This window comes from Adiantum capillus-veneris, chromosome 28, assembly GCF_014529385.1.
Source record: "Adiantum capillus-veneris isolate H3 chromosome 28, ASM1452938v2, whole genome shotgun sequence".
Lineage (NCBI taxonomy): Eukaryota > Viridiplantae > Streptophyta > Polypodiopsida > Polypodiales > Pteridaceae > Adiantum > Adiantum capillus-veneris.
In genome coordinates, this window is record NC_140958.1 from 75,938,878 (window position 1) to 75,954,286 (window position 15,409).

Genomic DNA, 15,409 nt, shown 5'->3' on the forward strand with positions numbered 1-15,409 from the left:
CATGGTGAATTAGGGATTGGCAATGGCTGGCGTAATCCAGGTTGCTTCCCTGTATCATACTTAGTCTTTTGGCATGCCACACATTTTTGAAACATACTCTTGTATGTCCACTTTCATGGTAGGCCAATAGAAGTATGTCTCTACTCCTCAAAGAGTAGGTTGAATGCCTCTACTTGCATAGGGAGGAGCATGTGATTCATACATGGCTTTCTCACGAAGGGAGTGGGTAACACATAGCCTATTTCATGGATAAGATAACCGTTCTGCAAATTGAATGGTTCTTCTTTCTTCCCCAATGCAAGGGCTGACATTATGTCTTTAAAGTCAAGGTCGGTAGCATACTCATCTATCATAGAAGATAGATCATTGTGATTTGCTAGACACCACATTAACTTTTTGTCGTCGTGAAAGTGTACCGGCCACTTGATTGTGCTTACCAGCAATGTGAGCAATATGGAAATTAAATTGCGAAAGAAAATTTTCCCACCTGATTTGTTTGTCAAAAAGCTTGGTTTGCGTCATGAAGTACTTGAGACTCTGGTGGTCTGTTCGAAAAATAAATGGAGTCCTCAATAAATAGTGCTTCCATGTGTCTAGGGCGTGTAGAACAGCTAAAAGCTCTTTTTTGTATATGCCCAAGACTCGTTCATTGACATTGAGCCTTCGGCTCTCATATGATATGGCATGCCCTTCTTGAAGCAAGACTGCTCCAAGGCAATCACCACAAGCATCACATTGGACCTCAAATGGCTTTGAGAGATTCGGAAGCATAATATCTCGTTGGAGGAGGTAAGCTTCTCTTTGAGTTTGTCAAAAGCATTTTTCTCCTTAGTAGTCCATAAGTACTTAACATTCTTCTTTGTTAAGTCATGCAATGGCCCTGCTATTTGAGAGAATTTTGCTATGAAGCATCCATAGTATGCACACATACCAATAAAGCTTCTTAGCTCATGTAGATTCCTTGGATTAGGCCATGCTTTTATTACCTCCAACTTTGATGGATCCATACGGATACCATCTTGAGTGATAATATGTCCTAAGTATTGAATCTCTTGAAGGAAAAATTTTCTCTTCTTTTGATTGATAAAAGCCTTGTTATCCCTCAAGGCTTGAAAAATTACATGGAGGTGTTGCTTGTGTTTCTCCAAAGACTTGGAGTAGATGATGGTGTCATCAAAGAACACTCCAATGAATTTGCGATAGTGTCTAAATATTTTCTCCATTAAACAATTGAACGTGGCTGGTGCATTAGTCAAGCTAGAAGGCATGACTAGATATTCATAAAGACCAAACGTTGTACGGAACACGGTCTTTATGATATCTTCATTCACTATCCTTATTTGATGGTAGCCACCTTTAAGGTCAATCCTACTGAAGTAGGTTGAACCTTGTAGCTATCAAACAGATCTTCTACCCGCGGTACGGGAAATCTATTTTTTGATAGTAATATGGTTTAGTTCTTGATAGTCTAAACACATCGGTATGTACCATCTTTCTTTTGCACTAAAAGGACTGAAACACAAAAGGGAGAGGAGCTCGGCCTCACCATCCCTTTGTCTACCAATTCTTATACTTGCCTCATAATCTTCTCTTGTTGAGCTTGGGAAACTCAATAAGGAGGCTTGTTAGGCGGCGAGTTTCCTGGTAGGAGCTCAATTTGATGGTCATCATCCGCTCGTTTTGGAGTTAAGTCCATAGGGATATCATCAATGAACACATCTTGGAATCCTTTTAAAAGATTAGACAAGTCTAACTCTTCTTGATTCCTATCATTTACATTTGATGAAACATTAGGCCCTTTGGGGATTTCTAATCACCAAGCAAAAAAAGCGAGCAAAACCAAATTTGGAGCAAAGTCAAGGGAAAATTGTTACAAGAACTTATGCCATGCATATTATTTTCACTACCACAATTATGCCAAAATCTATCAACACAAATTTAGATTTTTGAACTATTATGAAAATTGAATACTCATGACACAGGCAGAGACATAACACAATTATAGGTAACATATTTATTATGTCACGTCTCTAAAAATCTTAAAAGACGACATCTTATGTCATCACTGGTGTATCATGAGGTTGGTGTTGAATACCGGTGGCTTGCTGTTGATGCCAAGAAAATAGCCTCAATTGTACTATGATGGTAGGGAGACATTGGTTTTTGTTGAGTGGTTGGACATGGTTGGTCGATGCTGACAGCATGTAAGGAGTTTTGTTGTGCTCTTTTGGTAGTCAACAAGGGCTACTATTAGAGCTATCCCTAGGGTTATCCTTTGTAGCTTTTAGAGATCAAGGTTGAATTTTGAATGACTGAAGAACTCAATAGAGCGATCCTTTTTAAGGCTAATAGATCGATTTTGAAGGCTTTTGGAGTTGTTTCCTATGAAGCGTTTGTCAAGACTCTTAAAGGTTGATTGAGATGGTTTTGTACAATGAAAAATCTCTTCTAACTCTATGTACAAACTTCTTCTTCTTCTTCTATAATCCATCTTAGCAAGATCTAGGTTGAAAACCATCTAACGCACTTGTCTCTGATACTTTGTAGTGGAAACCCTCTCATTTAATACACTTAAAAGCATCAGATTTTCTTCAAAAATTGTATTTCTATCACTCAAAACACATGGAGAAAACTCTCAAGCCCATTTGAAAAATTACAAAATTCAAGGCTATTGATACTTGAGTCACACATATCTACACTGCCCCAAAACTTTATCTCAACATCTAGCCCGTATTCTGTAGACAATTTATGCAATACAAAAAATATACTGGCTCATACCAATAATATCCCAAAACCAACCAGATACATTAAGGATATCCCTCCAAACACAAATTGGTTGCTCCCATTCCATTATGTAGTGCTCGTGAGGTCGCCTACCGTACCGCGCATAGAGAGCCCGTTGCCTTTGCGTCTCCATCTCCCTCACCCTCAGCCTCCTCCAACCGTCTGCGCTCAGAGGAGTTGCGTACCCACATGGTTCTCTTGCCCTTGCCTCCACCTCGCTCACCCTTAGCCTCCCCCCGAGTCCCGACCACGACTTCTCTGTTGAGGCGACACAAGAGACAAGAGCCAGTTGACGCTCAGCTCTGGACACAAGAGAGAGAGAGAGAGACCTCTTAGCATTGGATGCAAATAAGAGAGAGAGAGAGAGAGAGAGAGAGAGAGAGAGAGAGAGAGAGAGAGAGAGAGAGAGACCTCTTAGCATTGGATGCAAATAAGAGAGAGAGAGAGAGAGAGAGAGAGAAGCTGCCACTATTATTGTTTTACTTGTCGGTTGCTTGTCATCAAGATATAGCTCGCTAACGTGCTACACCGTTGCTTATCATCCCACCATCAACATTGTTTATCCAATTTGTGCTTTGCCACATCGAACACCACGAAATCATGCATGCCTAACTGTCATTTGATAGCCAAGAAATGTTGTTGTCAATAGAAGTCGCATGCTTTGCCTCCCCTCCGTTCGTGGCACCATTGTGCACAACAGCAGCGTGGTTTGCTGCTGTAAGCAGTCTGCACTAATGCAGATTGGTTGCAGCAACAAACCACGCTGCTGCTGTACACAACGGTGCCATGAACGGAGGGGAGGCAAAGTATGTGTCTATCGTGGCTTTCTTTAGGCAAAGCATGCGACTTCTAGTGGATCTCTTTAGTGGTAAATAAAAATAAAAATCACTTATGTGAACTAAATCCCCAAACCAGGACATAAGTAGTGAAAATAAGGAAACACTTAAAATTCTCTCGGTTTTTTAGTCAAAATGTGAAGCTTTTGCCGATAATTACACTAAAAATGGTGAAAATTTTCCAGTTTCCAATTAAAATACATTGGACTTGGGTTTTTTGTAACAATGCCCTAAACCTTAGGTGACTCTTCATATTCCATAGGTAATGCATCCAAAATCCTTTTAGTGCTCTATGTCACCTTACAACATGCTCATCATATGCATCAACTACTCTGTCTCCTTCTAACTCCTCTAGCCCTAAACTTCTTTCACCCTCTAACATAACAACATTCATCAACATCTTTGATTTCAAGGCTATGTGTAATAAAAATGTGTAATAAAAACAAGCACTAACCACACACTCACTGCTGGAATATATCTTGTTTAATTATCTTGACAAGTAAGGGAATGCAGCAAGGATGTCACCGTGTTCATAATAGGAGAGGCAAACTCACTCACGCTCGCTCTCTCTCTCTCTCTCTCTCCCCCCCCCCCCCCCCCCCATTTGGTACAAAATACACTAGTCCAATATTCTTCTCAACCCATAATTGAAGGATATTTTATTTAAATATGGTCGCAACTTGGTTTTAAGTTTAAGTTGATATTTTGAGATGCTTTTTTCATCATAGCGTTTTAATTTTAGGTTGATATTCATCAAATAGTTTACTTTTGGGGAGATCTCAACAAAACTATTCCATCTTATTATTTAGGTCTTCCATGACCAAAACAAGACTAAAACAAAATGCCCCCAGCGCTTGCAACCGTGTCGGTGGAACTGTCCCAAACCAGCAACACCGGCGGGGCAAGCTGGGAGCATTTTGTTTTGGCATGGAAATAAAGGGGTTAAGACTTTTATTTTTATCATGAAAATAAAGGGGTTAGGGCTTTTATTTTTATCATGGAAATGAAGAGTTTGGAGCATTTATTTTTGTCATGGTAATGAAGGGGATGGAGTACTTTTGGAAATGGAAATAAAGGGGTTGCAATATTTTGTTTCATTGAATTTATTGCAATAATTTTATCCATTGTATTTTACAAAATTGAGTAATGGAAATGTATAGAATAAAAATGTCATAAGTGATTGTGCAGGGATTGAAGAGGTGGCTTATTTGCTTTTAAAAAAAAATCTTGGTGTAGTCTTGCAATTGGGAGAGCCTCTCGTAGAAAAGGAAAAGGCTTTGTGGCTCATGATGTAATCAAGTGAGCTCCGTGTCAGTGTCACAGGACTTTGATGGCGATGATCTTCATGGTGATAAGAGCGAGAGCACATTATTGGCTTGGGGTCAATGAATGAAGTGGATGCCCACAAACCTAGAAGGCAAGAGATAGCCTTGGAACTGGTTTCATTTCATATACCAAAGGTGCCATCATAGGTGAGAAAAGAGACACTCTTTCCTCTCTCTTTGAACTTCTTGAACTTTTGGGACCTTCACCATGCAAGGTAAGATTTGTGATGTCCTCTCCTCTTGTATTCTCTAGGAGAATAGCTATTGCGTTCATCGAAAGAGGAGGAAGGTGAAGAATAAGGAGAAGAGGGTGACCTCTATCTTGCACTTTTCTTCCTTTCTTTCCTCTCTTTCCTTTCAGAGTGACGAGGAGAATGACTATGGGTTGTGACTATTTCCTTTTGGGAGGAGTTGCCGACCGTCTAGACCGCCGTCTTCGTGGACCCACATCTTCAAAGTAACTTAGAAATTTGCTTCTTTCTTGTTCTTTGGATTCCTCCTCTCGCATGGGAGAGAGTCTTCTTTTGGGAGTCTCATCAAGATACCTCCTAAACTCTCTCTCCTCTTGGAGAGGAAGGGAAATCCCATAAGCACGAATTTGTTGGGTAACTTCGGCTCACAAAGCAGAGTTGCCTACAGCTTGATGCAACCTAGTAACAAGATAATTAACAAACATGGGAGCATCATAATTAGCACTTCATGTGAAAAATCAAAGTTATCAATGTTCATTCTACTCTCTTGGGTATTGTCAGTCTTGTCAATTAAACTATGTATAGATTACTTTGTGCTTTGGTACCCTAAAAAATCCTAGTTGCTACTCTTTTTTACCTTTGAAAATTAGTTCTCAAGCATCCACACCCGTGGTTTAGACACTTTTGATTGCAAAGACTAGTGGAGAGGGTCTAACATTGCTATTGATTAAGCCAAAGGCAAGCCCCAAGAGGCTCCATTATTAAGACTATAGTTCCAACCGATGTACCTCAAAGTAAGTCCTTCTCAACCAAGATAATTGATCTCTATCCCGCTTAACCTATTGCAATGAACAAGCCCAACCTTTCATGGAAAACTTAAGGACCTCTCTTCTTAAGCAAGAAAGAAAAACCAATAGCTCCGATACCATTGTAATGGAAAATGCCTATGAACTTTGAGAATAGCGGAATTAAGAGAATTAGAGTGAGCATTTTTGTGAGACTACTTTGAGAACATAGAGGGTGAACTTAATGGGTTATAAAAATTGGCGAGCGGGTATTTTTGAGCAATGAAATAATCGAGCAAGTCCCTTTAAACATTCTTTATTACTAAGAGAAAATTGCAGAAGTACAAGAGGGTTTTCCATTGTTGCAAACTAACCCCACAACCAAACTCAAATCCCATGGAACCAAACTTGGAACCAATTTCAATCATGGAACAAATAAATGCCCCCAGCTTGTCGCAAGTGCGACGAAATCATTCCACATCGGTGCTTGCGACAAGCCAAGGGCACCTAGCATATGTTGTTCTAGCACTTTTCACCTCTATTATCCACTTGGAATACATTTCCATCCGTAGTCTTCGGGATTCCTCAAAGTGCACTTTTTCAACCTATCAAACATGACTCCCAAGTGCATACAATGTAATGTTCTATAGTGGTTTGTACCATTAGCGTAGGCCTCTAGCATTCACTCTCCTATAGGTAGCCATTTATCAAAGTGTAAAATGGTGTCTCAGAGTAAAAATTGATCAACCCCAACCAAGGGCCTAAGCAGTGTTAGAAAAAAACCAGGGTTCAGTGTATTTTAAGCAGTCTCAAGAGCCTGCGATCTGGATCGTACCTTTAAGCTCTATGTCCAGCGTGAAGCTGAAAGTGCCGACATCTCTCACCAAAATGAAGGCTTTCTATTAAAAACCACAGAACCATCTCTCTCTCTCTCTCTCTCTCTCTCTCTCTCTCTCTCTCTCTCTCTCTTTGTAACCAAACCTTAAGTAATCTACCAGGACCAAAATACAAAAGTCTACAAGCCATCTAGCACAAAGAAGTTGCTTGCTATAGAAAACTCTATATCAGCAGCATACTAAATTTTCCAACCAACAAAAACAATATCTAGAACATGCTGAAATTACTTCCAAGCATGGCCAGCTCCAAAGGCTAGTTTTGAAGCAAAACTTCCTATTCTATCATAAAGCCTTTATGGTGGCCTTCACCATTATGCTGAACAACACCCACCTTTCTTAGGTATCGTCGACTCATTACTTGTATAACTAATCGTTTGCCCTTGTCTTGGTACAGCAGCAAGGTCTTCGCCTATGTCAAGTGCCTTTTCGCTAGCCACCCTGTAAATCTGCATAAGGACTTGCGTGAATGCATTTTCAACATTTGTTGCTTCCAAGGCAGAGGTCTCCATAAAGAATAAACACTCACTCTCTGCAAAAGACTGGCTATCCTCTGTTGAAACTGCCCTCAAGTGTCGCAGATCGGATTTGTTTCCCACAAGCATTATCACAACATTTGAGTCTCTGTGCTCCCTGAGTTCTCAAAATTCATATGTCTAGCTATGTCATACACGAGCAAAGCACCCATTGCACCCCGGTAATATGCATTGGTGATTGCTCATTATCTTTCTTGGCTGGCAGTATTCCAAATATGTGCTTTGATGGTCTTGCCATCGACATTGATGGTGCGGGTAGCAAACTCGACATCGATGGTGGACCTAAACTCTAGGGCGAACTCATTGTGAGAGAAGCGCAATAGTAGGTTGGACTTGCCTACACCGGAGTGACCTGTTAGAACCACCTTGAAGAGGTAATCATATATAGTCGTCCATCAGGTCTGTAGGCTATCGCCACACTCAAAGTGGGAGTCTGCTAGGACCTAAGAACAAGCCATTCTCTCTCTCTCTCTCTCTCTCTCTCTCTCTCTCTCTCTCTCTCTCTCTCTCTCTCTCAATGAAGCCGAGCAGATGGTGTAGTGGGGAGGGAGGTGAAGCATCTTGAGAAGGGGGGAAGGAGCACATGCAGGGGCTCTCCCCGCACACGCTTTTCTGGCTTCAAAGTAGATTTTTTCTTCTGTGACTACAATCGAACTGACTGGAGGAGGTGATCTCGGCCGCCAGCTGAAGGGGACCGCACGCTCCAGTAGCTCCTTGGTCTGCTACTGCAACCATTCCGCGCCGGCGTGGACTGGTTGGAGTAGCAAACCAGTGAAAGGGAAAATTACCAAAATGCTCCTTTAATTTGCCCTCAAATTTCAAAAGTTCCCCCGATCTCTTGTCCTAAATTTCCAAAATGTCCTTTAAATTTTTCAAAATTCCCAAAATACGCCCGGTTATGAGATTAAATTTTTCCAAAGATAATTTTTTTTTGAAGCTTTTCATAAGAACACTGATTGTCTATCAATATAACATGCTAAAACTAGAATTTGAGTTGGTTATGTAGGCTCTGGAGACGAATTACTTCATTATTGTTTGAACATAATTGCCCTTTTGTGAGGTAATCTGTGACAAACTCCATGCTAAGCACTCAAAAATGGATCTCAATTGTCAAAAAGGAATAAAGATTAGAAAATATTGAAGAATCCAACCAAAATAGAAACAAGGGTATTTTGAGAATTTCTAAAATATGAGGGGTACTTTGAGGTACTATGATAATTTTCCCTTGAAAAAAATAGGATTTGTCAAAATGAGTTGGATTCCAAGCTTTTGTGAATAATTTATTTTTGTTGTCGCTTTTCTCACTCGCACCTACAATTGCTGCGTTTTGCCCATTTACTGCTTCCTGCCCATAGGATCACGACCACACAATCTGGCTCTTGCTAAATATCAGACTCTCAAGGATATGGGATCCTTGAGAGCCTGCCATGTAGCCGCGGGGACAACCTACTTTAGTAGATTAACCAATCAGCATTTCGTTCCACCAAACATGTTTGAACATAGGCTACAAATGAGCACGAACTCTGTTTAACACAACTCGAGATCCAAACTAGGGCAGGCTATGAATGAGCACGAACTCTATTCAACATAAGTCAAGATTCGAACCAACACTCTCGATTCATTCCAACATGGTATACCCCATAGCGCTAATGATGTTCATATTTATCCTAAGTGTTATAGACGACAATACTGTGACAGATTGGAAGGACATTGGATTGTAGCCACAGACGTTGGCATGTAGAAGAAACAGTTCTTTTGTACCTCTGTTCCTGTGATGGTTGCTCTTGTTTCTATTGCTGCAAAAGATATGGCAGGCTTTGGAAGTTGTAAATCACCATTCTCTGAGCTAGGACTAAAAGATTCTTTCAATCTTGCATGGATATCCTAGGATTAGATTATTCTCTAGTTGTGCCATGGCTTTGGGTGTTTTTAATAGTGAATTGTTGAGCACTCACAATATAGAAGTTTTAAGGAATTGTTGCTTCATGACTTTATCTCTGTATCCAGCAGGCAAATCAAACTCAGACTTGGGCCTTTCCTCTATAGAAGAACTTGCATTTGGCTTTGGTCGGCTCTAGTCGTATCATTTTTGTCTATTGATCTCATAATAGACTCGTTAGGCAAGAAATTGTCTCAAGGAAAGTGGCTCCAAAAGCAAAATGATCAGATAAAGCACCAATTTGGAGGTCCTGCAAAAGGCACCTCTTCAAGCTTTACTTTATGCTTAAATTTGCAATTAGGAGGGCTCGGAGAATTAAGAGGCAGCTTAGAAGCCAATGCTACACAAGCTGCCAACGAACTTAGGTGAAACAAGAAGTTTTGACTTGAACTTTTGGTAATTAGTAAAATGGAGCTTGCCAAAATTTTCACAACTTATTTTTTGGAGGAGGTATGAGACATGGAATTGAATTGTATATGTTTCAAGTATAAAGAGATTGCTTGTGCCTCGGGTATTCAATTTTTATATTCGTTCTAAAATCTCATTTTTTTTTCGATTGAGTGTTAGATTTGTGTAGTGAAAGTAATGTGCATGACATAATTTTTTTCTTTCACCATTGTTGACATTATTTTTTTCTTTTAGCATTTTTGAGAGGAGGTGCGCCACATGGAATTGAATTGTATATGTTTCAAATATGAAGAGATTGCTTGTGCCTCGGGTATTCAATTTTCATATTGGTTCTAAAATCTCATTTTTTGTCGATTGAGTGTTAGATATGTGTAGTGAAAGTAATGTGCATGACATAATTTTTTTCTTTCACCGTTGTTGCTATTGTATCAATTTGCTCGAATTTGTCTTCGCTCGATTTTTTTTGCTCGGTGATTAGAAATCCCCAACTTAATTAGCAGTATCAACATAACCATAATACTTAATTAACTTGGCATGAAAAATACTTTTGCAAGAGAGAGATTTTAGAAAACTTGACAATAGTTGAGGACCGGATCTATATGGAGCCGGTCCCCCCTCCAATAGGCTTTTGTATTGTAGATTCTCCCATCAAGAGAGACTTGGTACAATACAATCTTTGTGTTCCTTGTGACCTAGGTGGTGCAATGAAGATGGAAAGCCTCATGCATCACGAGCATAACATAGACTTTGTAAAAGCATTAACCATCCTTGGCCTCAGTCCCAAGGCCTCAAACATCTTCAAAGGTGGAGAGAGCTAGTGGGGAATGATGGTAGGGAAGAGGAAGAAGGAACATTCATAGGAGAAAGAAATAGTTCCTCGCTTATCATCACTCTTCTTCCTTAGCATACATAATAGCATAGTAATGAAGATGGAGAAGATGGAAAGCTTAAGCATTGGATCATGGCTCTTGGTTGGATTTGCATTCCATAGCCAAGAGTGTTGGTGTAGGCTCTCAAATTCTCAACAAGCTTGGAGAAGGAGATGAAGCTCTTGTACTTTGCACTTCACAAAATGAGAGAGAGAGAGAGAGAGAGAGAGAGAGAGAGAGAGAGAGAGAGAGAGAGAGAGAATACCCCCCAAGCTAGCCCTCTCCTTGCTTTGGCTGACCCCTTCTCTTAGCTCATGATGAAAGCTCATTCGACCCCTTCAAGCCTGGCCAATCACATGCAGAGTGCATATCAAGAAATCATGCTACCCTTGGGACAAGTGTCCCCCTTTCCCCTTTACGAGAGAGAACTGGATAAATGTATAAACAATTAATTTAATTAACCAAATTATCATTGGACCCTTGAGAGACCAACCAATAGGATTTAGGCACACAATCAGGGCAACATGAAGAGGAACTTGACAAGTGTCCTAGTTGCTTCTTTAAACCAAGTTTGCCTTGTGTGAGGATGTGTGTGTTCTCTCTCTAGCTCTTACAATGAGGGCTTTCTCCCCCTTGAGTAGGAATCATTTTGACTTTGTGAACACCTCAAGCCCCTCAAGCACCTCAAGCACCTTAGTCATAGAGCACCTTAGCACCTTATTCATTAAGCACCTCAAGCACCTTAGTCAGCAAGCACAACAAGCACCTTGAGTAGGAATCATTTTGACTTTGTGAACACCTCAAGCACCTTAGTCATAGAGCACCTTAGCACCTTATTCATTAAGCACCTCAAGCACCTTAGTCAGCAAGCACAACAAGCACCTCAAGCACCTTAGTCAACAAGCACGGCAAGCACCTCAAGCTTGGGCCGCTTAGGTCTTTGATGAAGCTAAACCTAAGGTCTTTCAAGCTCCATTATAGCTAGCATTGCTCTTTGACATATCATCTCTTATTTGGGCCCATTAACTTTGGCCCCATGTTGAGATAGATCCATAAGCACATGTCTATATTCTAGCCCTTGTTCCCATTTATTCTCCCACATTAAATGATTAGTTTAATATCAGTAAATCATTTGGGTTGGTTAGATGTTAGATTTTATGACAAGGACTATAGGATAATCTTTTCCTCTTGGGAGGAGTTGGGTATCGTCAAGACCACCATCTTCATGGAGCCACATCTTCAGAGGAATATGGAGATTCACTTATTTCTCATTCATTGGATTCCTCCTCTTCTCTTATTGGAGAGAGTCTTCTTTTGGAAGTCTCAAGGAGAGGCTTCATAAGCTCTCTCTCTTCTTGGAGAGGTAGGGAAATCCCATAAGCACGAAGTTGTTGGGTAACTTATAGCTTGTTGCAACCTAGTAACAAAATAGTTCACAAACATTGGAGCATCATCAGTAGCACCTTCACGTGCAAAATAAAAGTTGTCAATATTTATTCTACTCTCTTTATTATTTTCATTGGATTCCTCCTCTTCTCTTATCGGAGAGAGTCTTCTTTTGGAAGTCTCAACAAGAGGCTTTGTAAGCTCTCTCTCTTCTTGGAAATCCCATAAGCACAAAGTTGTTGGGTAACTTATAGCTTGTTTCAACCTAGTAACAAGATAGTTCACAAACATTTTGGGGCATCATCTAGTAGCACCTTCATGTGTAAAATCGAAGTTGTCAATATTCATTCTACTCTCTTTATTATTGTCATCCATGCTAACTAAACTTATGTATATGCTACTATGTGCTTTGGTACCCTTAAAAACCTTAGTTGCTACTCTTCTTTACCTTTGAAAATTAGCTCTGAAGCAGACACATTCGTGTTTTAGAGACTGTTGAGGATGTTATCCTAGGGGCACCTTGAAAGACTCCAATATTAAGTCTATAGTTCCCAACGGTGTACCTCGAACTAAGTCCTTTTCAACCAAGATAATAGATCCCTATCCCACTTACCCTCTTGCAATGAACATGTCCAACCTTTCATGGACAACTTAAGGACCTCTCTTCTTAAACAGAAAAGAGAAACCAATAGATCTAATACCAATGTAACAAAAAAGGACTATGAACATTGAGAATAACAGAATTTAGAGAACTGTAGTGAGAATTTTTATGAGGATACTTTGAGAAAATAGAGGGAGAATTTGATTAGAGGTAGCAACATAACCATTATACTTAATAAACTTGGCATGAACAATACTTTACAAGAGAGAGGGTTAGAGAACTTGACAACAGTTGAGGATCGGATTTATGTGGATCCGATCTCCCCTCCAAAAGCCTTTTGTATTATAGCTTCTCCCATAAAGAGAGACTTGGTACAATACAAACGTTGTGTTCCTTGAGACCTTGATGGTGCAATGAAGATAGAGAGCTTCGTGCATCACAATTATGCAAGTAACTTAATTTAATGAAAGAATTAACTTGTTTCCGGCCTCAGTCCCAAGACCTCAAACACATTCAAAGGTGGAGAGAGCTAGCAGGGAGTGAGTTAGGGAAGAGGAAGAAGAAGTAACTTACAAGAAAGAGGTAGTGTACTCTCATACTATTACTCATAGATCTTAGCATAGCATAGTTGCATAGTAATAGAGATGAAGAAGATGGCAAGCATATCATTGAAGCATGTCTCTTGGTTGGATTTGCATTCCATAGCCAAGGGTGTTTGTGTAGGCTCTCAACTTCTCAAGCTTGGAGAAGGAGATGAAGTTCTTGCACTTTCACTAAGTGAGAATGAGAGTGTGTGTGAGTGTGAGAGAGAAAGTATATGGTCATGCTACCCCCCTCCTTGCTTGGAACGAACCCTCTTCCTAGCTCAAGCTTGAAGTTGATTGGACCTCCTCTAGACTAGCCAATCACATGCATTATACATATCAAGCAACCATGGTAGCATTTAAACAAGTGTCCTCCTTTCCCCTTTGAGAGAGAGGGCTTGAAAAATGCTTAAACAATTAATTAAATAAACTAAATTCTCAATGGATTCTTTAGAGGTCAACCAATAGGCTTTAGGCACTACATGAGGGCAGCATGTGTAGGTGCTTGTCATATGTCCTTGTTGCCTCTTAGGTCTTGGGCTTGCCTTGAGTGAGTGTGTGTGTGTATTCTCTCTCATGCCCCTCCTTGTAGGGCTTGCCCCCCCTTGTGTAGGGATGTTGTTGACTTTGGAACAACTCATCTCTTAAGCACCTTAGTCATGAAGCCCCTCAAGGACCTTAGTCATAAAGCATGACAAGCACCTCAAGCACCTTAGTCAACTCAAGCACGACAAGCAACTCAAGCACCTTAGTCAGCTCATGCACGACAAGCACCTCAACCATCTTAGTTAGATCAAGTACGACAAGCACCTCAAGCACAGGATTAGTTTGTCTAAGGTCTAACATACTCTAATGTCTTGGGTCTAAGGACCTTTAAGATTAACCTTAGGAGGTATTTAATGAAGCTAATCTTAAGGTCTTTTAAGCTCCATTAGCTGACATTTCTCTTTGCTAGACCATCTCCCATTTGGACCTATTGCCTTTGGTCCCGTGCTAAGATGCTACTCTACATGCTTATTTTTAATTAAGCACCCAGAAGGAGGAATTTGACTACATAATTTGTCCTTGCATTTGTTGTAGTTGTGCATCACATTGTTGTTTGAAATTTTACTTTATAATCACTCATATGCTATTACTTGGAGATGGCATATGCTATCACCGTGTTACATAGAGAATATGATCTTATATGTCGTTATTTATACACAAGAGGTTACTATAAGAACTCTTACGAAGGACATAAACTTTGAAGGAGAATAATCAAAATGAACTCCTAAAATGGGAAAACCTTTAAAACACGCAATTCTGCTCCAATCAAAAAGTTATTGCTTTAAACTTTGAAAAATAAGTCCTATTACATCATTTACACAAAATTGAAAACATATAGGAGACTAAAAAAAAGATTAATGTTGGCTATATGGCTCATGAAGTGGTGTGGTGTGCTACCTATTTGTGATTTACTATCACTTTGTAACTACTATGATTACCTTTCACATTGATCAAGAGAATATAAATAAGAACAAGTAGGACTTTTGCCACCGGCAATTGCGATGCTATCTATGGCAACAAGTTTCAACAAGTATAGGAAATGTTAGATCATTTAATATGACCTACCTTTTATAACTTCACTAAATGAGTAATAGGAAACAATGAAAGTGTTTGAATATATATCCATCTAAGTGCGCGTACGTACGTACGTGTGTGTGTGTGTGTGTGTGTGTGTGTGTGTGTGTGTGTGTAGAATTGTTAAATTATTTAAGATGACCTACCTTTTATAACTTCAGTAAATGAGTAATAGGAAACAATGAAAGTGTTTAAATATATATCCATCTAAGTGTGCACACACGTGTGTGTGTGTGTGTGTGTGTGTGTGTGTGTGTGTGTGTGTGAGAGAGAGAGAGAGAGAGAGAGAGAGAGAGAGATGTTGAAGGAATGAGTGTAACAGTGGTTTTTCTAAGTTCAAATATAGCATCAAAGATACCGACAAGGATTTAAAGGATCACCATTCTAAACCATCATAAAGCTAACCAAAACCTAAAGCCTTTACCATTAATAGGGCAAAAAGCTATATATAAAGAAACGTATTGAAACCAATTTTAGAACCATGGCATATAGTCTATAGCTTTCTTTATCTCTCACCCTTGACTTATGTATTAGTCATTGTATCCCTTTATGAAAATACAATGCTGATGTGCAACTTTGATAATGTACGTTGTTTTCAATGCTCTCACCAACGAAGACATGTAGATGAAAAACAATGCTTGAATTTGACATT

General features: G+C 39.8%; 1 pseudogene; it reads right to left on the reverse strand.

The window, feature by feature from the left end:
• Positions 1-7,128: 7,128 nt before the first annotated feature.
• On the reverse strand, positions 7,129-14,263 carry LOC147420708 (ras-related protein RABA1f-like; annotated as a pseudogene).
• Positions 14,264-15,409: the final 1,146 nt, after the last annotated feature.